This window comes from Anastrepha ludens, chromosome X (genome assembly GCF_028408465.1).
Source record: "Anastrepha ludens isolate Willacy chromosome X, idAnaLude1.1, whole genome shotgun sequence".
Lineage (NCBI taxonomy): Eukaryota > Metazoa > Arthropoda > Insecta > Diptera > Tephritidae > Anastrepha > Anastrepha ludens.
In genome coordinates, this window is record NC_071503.1 from 67606287 (window position 1) to 67618962 (window position 12676).

Below are 12676 nucleotides of genomic sequence, written 5' to 3' on the forward strand. Positions count from 1 at the left end.
AACCCTATGTTGCCTTGGAGAACAAACAACAAGCGTAAGCAGATCCTGCGCAGCTTGGCTGAAGCATTGTGTATGCCCATTATTGAAGCCAGAGCCATAAATCGTCAAGTGACGCGAAATTTTTCGACTAAAATTGCTATTGAAGCATATTTCAACCGACCGCTGGAATCAATGGTGTCAACAGCAGCATCAACATCTGCCGCAGCGCGCACGCCAAAACCTGTGTACGGATCTTGCTATTTATGTTACGCACAAGAGGAAAAACGCCGTAGAAAAACCAGAAAGCTGTGCGCCAAATGTAAGAAGCCAATGTGTCTTGAACATTCGGTCACATCAACAAATTGCTCTATTTACCATGATTTTCCTTAGATATAAGATGCATTTTTATAATTTTTATAATAAAAGTCAATAATATAATGTGTGAAATGAATATTTTTAATTTTTCAAATAAAAAAATAATAAAAAAAATGTTTTTTTTTGATTCTTATGAGGATTTTTACTATTGGGGTACAAACGTATCCCGGGTGTGTGTTTACGTATATAATGTGTTTGGAAGGCTGTAGCTCCTGAACCAATGGTCCGATCTGATTCAAATTTTGAATTTGAACTCAAAACTAAATAATCTTCCTAGATCCGAAGTTAGCGGTATAGAGGTATAGCGGTTCAAAAGTTACAACACTTCAAAGTTGAAGTGGGTACATTTGTACCCGGGTGTGTGTTCTAGGGTTAACACGCATATTCCTTGTTTATTACTAGTGTTAATGGGTAAATTGTGATAATATCCACAAAATGATTTGGGTGGTGTAGGAGAGTTCCCATAATGTAAATGGGTTTCTTGTAATGCAATAATTGCCGGATTATATTCATTTAACAAGAGTTGCAATTCATGGTAATTATTCCATTGTAGTACTTTAGTCATGATTAAATAAACAAAATGTGGCAAAGAGAGAATGGATAGAAAGAGTGTTTGAACGAAAACAACAAAGAGTTAATCTGTAGGGTATATATGTAAGTAGTGTCTTGTTTTTGCTTTGTGAATTAGTTGATCAATAATTGTTAATTTACATCTTATGCTTTGCACTTTTATTCTTTGTCTGATAACATTGTGAAGTCATCAGCAGGGGGTAAAGAGTTGATATGAGAGTAAGTGTTCATTTCATCTGGGTTGCTGATATGAGAGAAGTCACGAGAGTAATTTGAAGGTAAATGTAGATAATTTTCTATATTGGTGTTAGTGTTCAAAAAGGAATGTTGTAAATTAATATCAATAGCTTGGTTGTTGTTTTGAACTTGCGATTGGGTGGGTATCGAATGTGAAGTGAGAGATTGGATAAAAGATTGAGTGTTTTTAATAAGCTGTGAATTGGATTGTGGAATGCAGATCTCCTGCATTTGTGGCGTTGGAGTGTCAAATTGTTCTCTGACAATAGTCTTATTTTGTGGTTGAGTGTTGTTTAGTTCAATATTATTATTTGGATTAGAAACAATGGAAGCAGATGAAGGAGAATTTTCAGAGAGATTTGGAGTGATTGTTTTGTGTGGTTTTATGGCTTCTCGCATAGTGCACTTTTGAGTCACCTTTATTTTTAAAATTTCTTTTGCTTGGATGAACTTTTCGCACTTGTTGGAGGAAGCAGGGTGATCAGAGGAGCAATTTGCACATTGCGTGCGCTTACATGCTTCGGGCGAGTGAGGGGGCAAGTTATAATTTTCACATGCTGGTGAACGTTTGCAGAATTTGGCTGTACGTCCGAGCAATTGACAGCTCTTGCAGCGCATGGGGTTAGGAATGTATTGCCTAACACGAACATTACGCCAAGCAATGTCTATCTTTTCGGGGGTATGGAAGAGGTCGAATGTAAGTAATATAACGCCAGTAGGAAATATTTTTTCATTGCTACCTTTTCTTTGGAATTTATAAACAGCGACCACTCCTTGGGGGATAAAAAGGTCGAGCCAAGGAGCACCAGGAGATTTGGTGGCTCCTAAAACACTCAGGCTAAAAAGCCCATTGTATTTAAGTTGGGGGATAAGTTCACTCACAATTTCTTTCTCTGGTACATTGATTAGGAATGGTGCATATACTGTTCCTTTACTGTAGTTAAGATTTTCGTGATATTTTACTTTTACACGACATATGTATGCCGGGGAGTTCTTTTAAGGAGATAAATCTTTCAGCAATGCTTTTGTTGTTCACTAATAATAAAATGTTACCATCGCGGAGTTCTGAGACTGTTTGGAATTCTTTACTCACTGCACGAATAGATTTATGAACCGCAAAGCAAGAGTAGTGAGATAAAGGCTTATTTTTGTCAACAGATTCCAAGACTATAAATTTAGGATTTGCTTTATTGGTAGATGGAAGCTCATGGAAACTAATGAAAGGGGTATTCAGAGATGTTTTTTTGTTATTGTTTTTCACTCTTGTGCTATCGGCTAGAAATGCGAACCGATTAGCGCCAGTTAGCGGTGGCCCGGGGGCCATGGTTTTAGCACTTAACCAAAGGTGTAGTTTAATTAGATATTGGCACTGTATGTAAATGAACGAAACCAATTGATAGAAAAAAGAATGTCCAAATCTAAAGCCACGTGGTCTATGCAGATGGCGAAAAAGTCAGAAAACACACAAAACGAAAGAATGAACCGCTCGTTATGAGTGATAGTCGGAGACTAGCTAAGATAAAATAATATCTTGTATTAGTATCTTTATGTGCCGATATTCTATTGTTTTTAATGTTACCGTAAAATATAACATTGTATAATGATGATGTATTATGTAGTATCGTAAAGTACAACATTGTATGTGATGAAGGTAGACGTCTCATTTACACAATTTTTATCATACATATGTATATTTTGTTAAATTGTACAATATATTAATAACTATTGCAGCATTAATATTAGATGAGGCCGATAATATCACAATTATGGAGAAAAAAAGGCAGCAGAAAAAAATTGTAAGAAAGGTGATCCGCTCTCGAAAGCGTAAAGTTGCTTTGGGTACATATGTACTTATATGTACATATATGGAGGTATTTATTATGTTCTGTAGCATGAAATAACGTTTAAATTTTCAGATACGCAGCATAATTTTGGCATGTGGTACTCCAGTGCTTTAATGGAATCAAAGCTGAGTAAGCTTTGTTAGTTAGCCGCACCATTAATACCATAAAGTTGAGTCCATTGACGCCTAAGGATTACAAAACAGGAGCCAGTCAGCGCTAAGGCTACGGATATGATGAGTCGGCTTGTACTAATGTAAAGGTGAGGCCACAAAAATATATTTGCCATCATAAATCATAATTCGTAGGCGTACCCAATTTCTCCTTTCAGTACTTTGGGCAGTGCTTTACATTTGCAAGTCTGAGAGAAACTCGAAAGTTCTAGTGCATTTGCTACTAGGAGTGAGACGAAATGCTGCAAATGTATTAAATGTGAATTAATGGGATGTGACGATTTGTAAAAAGGTCTCATAAATTGTTGTTTGCTGAAGGCGCTACGTATAATTTCTCATAGTTATTTAAGATAGAAATCATGGTGAGTTTTTCAGAATGCAAAGGGCAGGATTTAATTTGTCGCATCAAACACATCTTTATCAAACGTATATTTTCCTTTTAAGCTAAAATATTTTTTTAATATGGGAAACTATGGTCAGTGGACTTAGTACGATTTATTTCAAGTTTTATGATAGTTTTTAAGCTTTTGTAAAACATATATTTTATAAGACACTCCTCCGCGTAGACAGGTACCATAGATGATAAGATGCGAAACTCTTTCATTTTGCGAGAGGGAGAGAGCGCGCCCATGAGCCTGTTTCAAAACTTGGCAGCATTCACACATTATGGGATTTTGAACAGCTGATGCCGGCGGGACTGCCAGAGAAATTACGCCATTGAAATGTTTATAATTATTTGTCTTAAAATTAATTTAATTGACAGTCACCGACTAACTCTCTTGCCGTACGGTTGTGCGTTTCAAGTGATAATCAATGCTTAGTAAACTCCGCAAGCATTTGTGCTAGTTCCACGTGCTTTTTTAATAATTCCATTTGTTCACATTCTTATTGTTATACAAATTACCTGGCTTGTAAAATATTTAAAAGAATATCACTGAGTGCCTTATATGTGTAAAAGCCCCACGATTCCTTCGGGAATCGATTTAGCATTCTTACCGATGGTATGCTAATTTCCCCGAAGCCAAAACTTAAAAAGGTGAATAAAGAAGCATCTTTTCCACCACTATCAGACGTGACTCAAAATCATAATTGCAATGATCCGAAATTTATTATCATTAAATCTACCGATGTGTCCATCTCTTTATCAAAATATAGAGTTCTGCTAAAAATAAGGCTATTGATGGAATAAAGACCGAATACTTATCAGTAAGCTTACTACGCGATGGCAGCCTGCTGATTCTAACAAAATCTCTCAAGGTTGCTGCAAAATTTATGAAATGCAAAAACTTTAGCGGTCTATGTCCCGTCTCTATTACTCTTCACGAACCCCTTAACACTTGTAAACAATTTTCGACAAGAATTTGGTAAATACGGATGAAAAAGAAAATCTGGAGACTTTAAATTCACAAGGAGTTGTGCGTTTATTCAAATTTACTAAAAATATTAATAATGTAAAAGTTCCTGCAGGCAGAATAGTCCTATCGTTGAACTTGTACAAAGTTACCCGCACTATTGACATAGCGTGGTACTCAGTGAGAGTTGAGGAATACTTTCCTACTCCCATGAGATGCCGCTGATGCCAACTACTAGGGCACACCATAAAAAGATGCAATAATAATACCACGTGTGAAATTTGTAACTTTCCATCCCATTCCACACTGCCATGTCAACGCACAATGTGTGCTAACTGTTTTGGGCCTCGCCCCGCCTCTGCCAGAGACTGTCCAAAATACTTACAAGAGAAAGAGGTATTAAAAATTAAGACTCAGAACAAATGTAGGTATGCTGAAGCAAGACGCTTATACAAACAACAAAACCCCATCAACCTAAGCCAAATGCAATCTTACTCGACAATTCTAAGCTCAACACAAGTTTCCCACCACAATATCGCTCACAACTCCATGGATCATACCTTTTCAGTCGCCACTCAACCACTCAACACCAAGGTGGCTTAGTCGAATCGCTAATCAGTGAATGGTAGCGTGGTCGCTTAATTACTTAATCCTACTGTAAGTTCTGTTACAAGTTAAGTCCGTTATAGATATGAAATTATAATACTTTTTTTAATGAAGTTAGTTTTATTTAATCATTTAAGTATTAAAAATAAAAAATTTAAAATTTTCTTTCGAAATGGTAACCATTTGATTTTACACAAGACGCTTTCCATAGATACTGACTTCGCTGTTCGAACTAAAGATTGTTTGAGACTCTCCAAATTTCTGTGAGGACATCCTCCTCGTACACTGTTGTCCCGGTCTTAACCCTTTTTTCGTAGAAATGAAAAGATGAAACGCGTATACAAACAATATGCACCGCGCTGAGCTCTTGAAACAACATTTTTGGCGTCCTTAGAAGTTTTATCATAGATTTTTGTCGTTTCGCTTATTAAAACTTCTATAACATTGAAAACCTATGAAAATAATATTTTCGTGGCCGTTGACCGCATGCCACCGAAGAAGCTGCTTGCATCTGTTAAGTCTAATTTTCTTCAAGCGCGTTGTCAAAAAATGACCAGTTGAGCGACGGAAGGGTTTCATGTGGAGATCATTTCAATCATTAGTCTTGAACCACGCGAGGACGACCATGTCTTTTCTGTCTGCCGCTTCAGACGTTTGGGAATAACGATTGATTGTTTGGTAAGCACACATTCTCGAAACTTTAAGTTTTTAAGCAATTCGTAAATCTCACTTGCACTTTCACCACACTCATGCAATGCAATTATCCTCAGATCCCCACTCCATTGTTAACAAGCGAAATTTGCCACGGAACTGAGTATGATTTATGAATAGACAATGCATACGAACAAATGCAAGAATAACGGAACTTTTTTCTCCGAATTTGTTCTCGCCGTATGCATTGTAAAATTTAACACAGAATTTATGGCAAGACCAAATACATTCCAGTATTGCGCGAATGCATTCCATTCCTATGGTTTAGGCAGACTTTTTGAACGATGACCAAGTTCTGCTATGGGTTGGAACAAGGTGTAATACGACCCTGGACGAGGTTCAGACTGGCTGGGGACCCAGATTTAAAAGGGCCTAGTCACGAACAGAGTGCTCCGGATACCTGTCAACCTTCGGTTCTATCTAGCTTTACCTGTACACTCGGACCTTTCTTGTCCAACACTCGTAGGACCAAAAAGGGATCGGAGGTGACTCTGACTACTGCCGCAGCTACGAACAGAGGGCTGGCCCCAGCACAAGTGCTGCACCGGCGAAAAAAAATGGGGTGAACAATCTTCATTTCACCTCAACCTCATATAGGGGGCGGGGGTCGGCCCCTGCTTCCAGGCTTAATCAGCACGCTGCCATTCAAAGGCCTGATATCTCTAAGCTGGCTTCTGGTGTTGGCCAGGGGAGACTGGATAAACTTATCCGTCCATCGAAACAGAGCTATTTTGACAAAACAGCGGCCAATAGAATCTTATTTAGATTTGGAGAGGCAGCAGTCGATTAGATAACCGAAGAACAGGCCGAATCACCTGCAATAAATCTTTCACAGAAAGACGATTTTTTTTTGGTGGGTTAAGTAGGCTTCAAAATCTCTTCGCATTCACAGCGACCGTCGGCTATTTCGTCGAGCAAGGGGAGTAGTGTCCGATTTGGGAAAACCGGTGGGTGCAACTCCGAAAAGGTACCGATCTGCAGAACAAGCTGTTGAAATAACCGCCGAAAATCAAAACTAGGTGGCCATAAGCGCCCAACGTTAAGTGAGGTTATCAAGGCGGCGGGGAGATATTGGCCGTCATTGACAAGGGAGAAGAGATAGGGGTCATTCCTAAGTAAAAATGGAGATGGGTTGAGAAGGTTATCGCCGAAGTTTACCTCCAGGTCCTAAAGGAACACCCGGTCAGCTACGCTCTACAGGTTGGCCGTAAATAAGGTGGGAGAGGTTTGGCCGGGACACAAACTTGAAGCGCTCAGTAAGAAAGAAGTTCCAAGCGGATCTCGAACTCGATTTTAGAATCCGTCCAAGCCAAAAAAATTGAGCAGGCTTTTAGGTTTTGCAATAGCGATCTGTCAACCCATACCTGGTGGGTAGGACAAAACGAAGAGCCAGTGGCGAGATCTCAGAAGAGGACGTCGATGTCACTTTGGTGGAGATGAAAGGGACAGATTCACATGAAGCTGATCCAAATTAATCTCCGCTACTCTACATTTGCGTCCGCTCACCTTTTTGTCCGCTAGGCTGCCGGTGGACTTAACGTAGCCCTTATTCAAGAGCCGTGGATATGCGGCAATATAATCTGTGGACCCGAAGTGAAGGGCTTACAACTTATTGCCGTACATCACCCATGTAAGATTCGTAGCTGTATCCTAGCAAGAATTAACATCAATATCTTCTTGATTCCGCAGTTTAGCAGCGTCGACTTGCTAGCGGCAAAACTTGAGAAAACCGACTTATGGCTAGCCTTCGTCTATATGGCTTATGAAAATGACGCCGCACCGGATGAGGTTCGTGCGTTTGTGAAAGAGGCAGGTCTGAAGAATAAACATCTGGTTGTCTCCTGCGACGCAAATGCTCAAAAAACTTTTGAGAGAAATGGCGAGTTTTAAACGAAATTCCATTCTCAAACCATCGTTGAATTTGAAATCGAACTTAAATCTCCTCAAGTTAGTGAGTTTAGATATATACGGAAAACCTACTGGGAAGTTTACAATAATAATATAGGAGCTTTACTGCCAAAGATAGCCCCCAAAGATCCCGCTACATGTGGGGAGCTGGATATATTGGTTAATCGGGTAACTAAAGTAATGAACAACCTTAACAGCTAGTTGTCCGGTTGTTCGACTAAGAGCGAAGTCTAACCACCTTGGAAAGAGTAAGAGTACACTGGTAGAAAAGTAGTCGGTATTAAATGGGGGTCAACACCTCGTGTTACCCATTAGCTCTATACTTCTGTAATTAGGCCAATCTCAATATTTGGAACACCTGTTTGGTGGCCATCTCATCAAGAGGCGAGCTATGCTAAACTCATAAGAAAGGTCCACTGCTTGTTTATGCATCTCTGGTGCATTAAGGACTACCCCAAACAAAGCGTTCGAAGTGCTAATAAACGTGCCTGTCCTAAATCTTTTAGGGAAAAAAATTTTTTTTTGTGGGTTAGGTAGGGTTGAAAATTCCTTCGCATTTACAGCGACCGTCATCTATTGCGTCGAGTGGTGTGGCCACTAAAACAATCCCTCCTCTGCAGGGGAGACACTCTTAACGGCACTACTTTCTGCATTACTTCGGGAAGGCCCAGAACAGGATTCATAAAGGACCAATTCTATTCACCCACGCCTGGGTCCACCATACTTGTAGCCAGATTCCATGCTAGAGGCTCGTCTTCTTGTGTCTCTATCTGTGCGGTTTCTCCAAGGGTTGCTATTTAGATCCTTTCAAAGCTCCTCCCAATTCTTACTAGCGATGATTGCTTGTTTCAGCGCCTTTCGGGACTGTCTGAAATCAACAGCTTTCAGCTCTGCCTCTCTGTTTCGCCTAGCTCTGGTGTACCTTTTTCTGTTGCGGAAGCAGGTGTGTCTGAGCTTTGCGACTTCTGTTGTCCAGCCGTACACAGGTCGTCTTCTTGAACGTAGCCCCAACGGGACGATGCGCCGCGTCATGGCACTTACAAGTGAGCTAGAAATGCTTCAGTGTTCACTTTGGATATGTTCCATTTCCGAGTGCCATTTGCTTTTGGTGTTAGGGTAGGGTCACTCTCGCACTGATCCGGAAAGTGATATACTGATGGTCACATCCTTTATATTCCTCCAGAACTTCCCATCTCTTCATTGACCCAGCCAGACTATCAGTCACTAGAGTGATATCTGGCGTGGTGTATTCACATCCCGGTCTCCTGAAAGTAGTGGCGTTGCCTGTGTTTGCCACTGCAAGCCCCAGTCTGCCACCCATGTCCAGTATGTGTCTACCCCGTCTGTTCGTAATAGCCACTCGACAGCCTTGGCTTGGAAGTCTCCGGCTATGATGAAGGGTCACCCAATTTTACAAACCCTATCCTCAATAAAGTCCGGCCTCGTTTTAAACTGATCAATACCGTCACTGGGGAAGCATATTTATAATTAAGAATAACATCATCCAAGACGTCAATAGAGCATGGGCGAGTTACTATAGCCGCAAATAAGTAAGAAATATACTAAGGAACTGCTTAACCTTTCAAGAGATGATATCTCGAAGGTCGTGGCCTATATAACCAGTCATAGGCTATTTGGCAAGCGTTTCTTGAGACTAGGAGCTTTCTCGGCCAAAAACCCAAAAAGGGTATACGCGGCAATTATATATATATGAATATGTATGTATATATGTGTACACTCAAAATAAAGCACCATCAGTAGAAAATTCATAAAAAAGCAAAACTTCAAAAGTTAAGATAGAAATGAAATTATCAAACATTGTCAGGGTAGCAAGAAGAAAGTTGCTATACAACAAACACAGTAAGTTAAAACAAAATAAAAACAATAAGGAATAAAAAAGATAATATTTCATTATTTATAACTTAAAAAATATATAACAAAAGAACAGTATAAACCAAAATATGCTTTTAAAATATCACAAAGTGGAAAACAAGTTAAAATATTCACATATGCTTGTCTTTGGCTTTTTCTTGCTGATATCAAATATAGTAAATATTTACATGCCACATCTAAACAATACTTCATGAAAAAAACTAATGTATAAAGTACTATTAAAAATTCAGATACACAAGCGTAACATTTGAGATTAGACATATATGTACATATAATCAATAATTTACAGAATAAAAATTATAATATCATACATATAAGTCACACGCGGTGTTAGCCTCTAAGTTTATTCATTAAAAAAATACAAGGAGTAATCTAGAAATGGTGAGAAATTGAACCTTGTTCTTCTTCTTAATTGGCGCGATAACCGCTTACGAGATTTTGGCCGAGTTTAACAAAGCGCGCCAGTCGTTTCTTTCTCGTGCTAACCGGCGCCAATTGGACACACCAAGTGAAGCCAAGTCCTTCTCCACCTGATCTTTCCAACGCAGAGGAGGCCTTCCTCTTCCTCTACTACCACCAGCTGGTACCGCATCGAATACTTTCAGAACCGGAGCGTTTGTATCCATTCGGACGACATAACCCAGCCAACGTAGCCGCTGGATCTTTATTCGCTGCCCGATGTCTATGTCGTCGTAAAGCTCATACAGCTCATCGTTCCATCGTCTGCGATATTCGCCGTTGCCAACGTGCAAAGGTCCAAAAATCTTACGCAGAATCTTTTTCTGAAACACTCCAAACGTCGCTTCATCGGACGCTGTCATCGTCCAAGCTTCTGCGCCATACGTTAGGACGGACATGATGAGAGTCTTGTAGAGTGTTAGTTTTGTTCGTCGAGAGAGGACTTTACTGCTCAGTTGCCTACTTAGTCCAAAGTAGCACTTGTTGGCACGAGAGATTCTACGTTGGATTTCAAGGCTGACATTGTTATCGGTGTTAATGCTGGTTCCTAAATAAACGAAGTCTTTCACTACCTTGAAATTATAACTGTCAACAGTGACGTGGGTGCCGATACGCGAGTGCGCCAACTGTTTGTTTGAAGACAGGAGGTACTTCGTTTTGTCCTCGTTCACCACCAGACCCATTCGCTTTGCCTCTTTATCCAGTTTGGAGAAGGCAGAACTAACAGCGCGGTTGTTAAGGCCGATGATGTCAATATCATCCTTGTCACCTTGTCTGAAACCTCGTTTGGTATCAAACGGCTTGGAGAGGTCCTTCCCAATTCTGACGACGCTGCTGGTGTTGAGCAACGTCATTTTGCAAAGCCGTATTAGTTTTTTGGGGATACCAAATTCAGACATCGCGGCATACAGATAACTCCTCTTCGTACTGTCGAATGCAGCTTTGAAGTCGACGAAAAGATGGTGTGTGTAGATTCTCCTTTAGTGGGTCTATTCCAAGATTTGGCGTATTGTGAATATTTGGTCGATGGTAGACTTTCCAGGTCTAAAGCCACACTGATAAGGTCCAATCAGTTGGTTGACGGTGGGCTTCAGCCTTTCACACAATACGCTCGCTCCCTTCTTATGGATTGGGCGGAGCACACTTAAATTCCAATCGGCTGGCATGCTTTCATCCGACCATATTTTGCATAGGAGCTGATGCATGCACCTTACCAGCTCCTCGCCGCTATGTTTGAATAGCGCAGCCGGCAGTCCGTCGGCGCCTGCGGCTTTGTTGTTCTTTAGCCGCGTTATCGCTATTCTCAGCTCGTCATGTTCGGGTAGCGGAACGTCAATTCCGTCGTCGTCGATTGTGGTATCGGGATCTTCACATTCTCTGTGACATGCGCAGCTGTCACTGTTTAACAGGTTCGAGAAGTGTTCCCTCCATAATTTAAGATTGCTCTGGATGTCAGTCACCAGTTCGCCGTCTTTGTTCTTACACGAAGACGCCCCAGTCTTAAAACCTTCTGTAAGCCACCGAACTTTCTGATAGAATTTTTGGGCGTTGTTCCTGTTGGCCAGCATCTCAAGTTCCTCGCACTCACGTCTTTCGGCCTCTCGTTTCTTCTGTCGGATAATACGTCTCTCCTCCTTTTTCAGCTCTCTGTAGCGATCCCACATGGCTCGCGTTGCGCCCGATCGCAGCGTAGCTCTATAGGCGGCATCCTTTCTTTCTGCGGCAGCATGACATTCCTCGTCGTAGCAATTGTTTTTTCGAGCTCGCCGGAATCCGATTTCTTCTTCGGCGGCAGTACGTAAGGAACGAGAAATGTTGCTCCATTGCTCGTGCATGCCGGTTTGTTGGGCAGTGCTCTCTGAGAGCAGGAGTGAGAGTCGAGTGGCGAATCTTCTGGCTGTCTGTTGTGATTGCAGCTTTTCGATGTCAAACATTCTTTGCGTAGGTAGATGGACGTTTTTTGCTGCACAGAGGCGTGCGCGCAGTTTGGCTGCAACAAGGTAATGATCCGAGTCAATGTTGGGTCCTCGGATCGTACGTACATCTAATACACTAGAAGCGTGTCTTCCATCTATCACAACATGATCGATCTGGTTTCGCGTTTTTCGATCAGGGGACAGCCAGGTAGCTTGGTGGATTTTTTTATGCTGGAATCTGGTGCTGCAGACTACCATGTTTCGGGCTCCGGCGAAGTCGATCAGCCTCTGTCCATTACCGGAGAGTGTGCCTAGCACAATCTGATCTGTTTGCGACTGTGGAGTATGTTGTTACTATTTACTTGCACCTTTTTCCTGTTTCTATTCAACCGTTAACAAGCGGGACATTTTTTGTTGTTTGGATGTGTTTCTGTTTAATGGCACTGAATGTGCCTCTCTTTTTATACATATACATATGTATGATCAAACTTTTGGAAATCGACTGTTGAATTGTCGAATATGACTGGGATAGTTTCGAATTATTCTTAATTGGTTTTGACCAGAATAACTTTGGCTTACGACTGTATAGTTCCTGTTGGCACCTGAATAATATCCAGGCGTAAAAAATTTATAAATATTCGTAAAAATCCTAGCAT

General features: G+C 40.8%; 1 long non-coding RNA gene across 1 annotated transcript; it reads left to right on the forward strand.

Annotated features, from left to right (window-relative positions):
- The first annotated feature begins 807 nt into the window (after nt 1–807).
- Nucleotides 808–5206, forward strand: LOC128869161 (uncharacterized). Its single transcript, XR_008455212.1, has 3 exons — nt 808–889; nt 2893–3264; nt 3334–5206. It is a non-coding gene; the product is annotated as an uncharacterized LOC128869161 (long non-coding RNA).
- Nucleotides 5207–12676: the final 7470 nt, after the last annotated feature.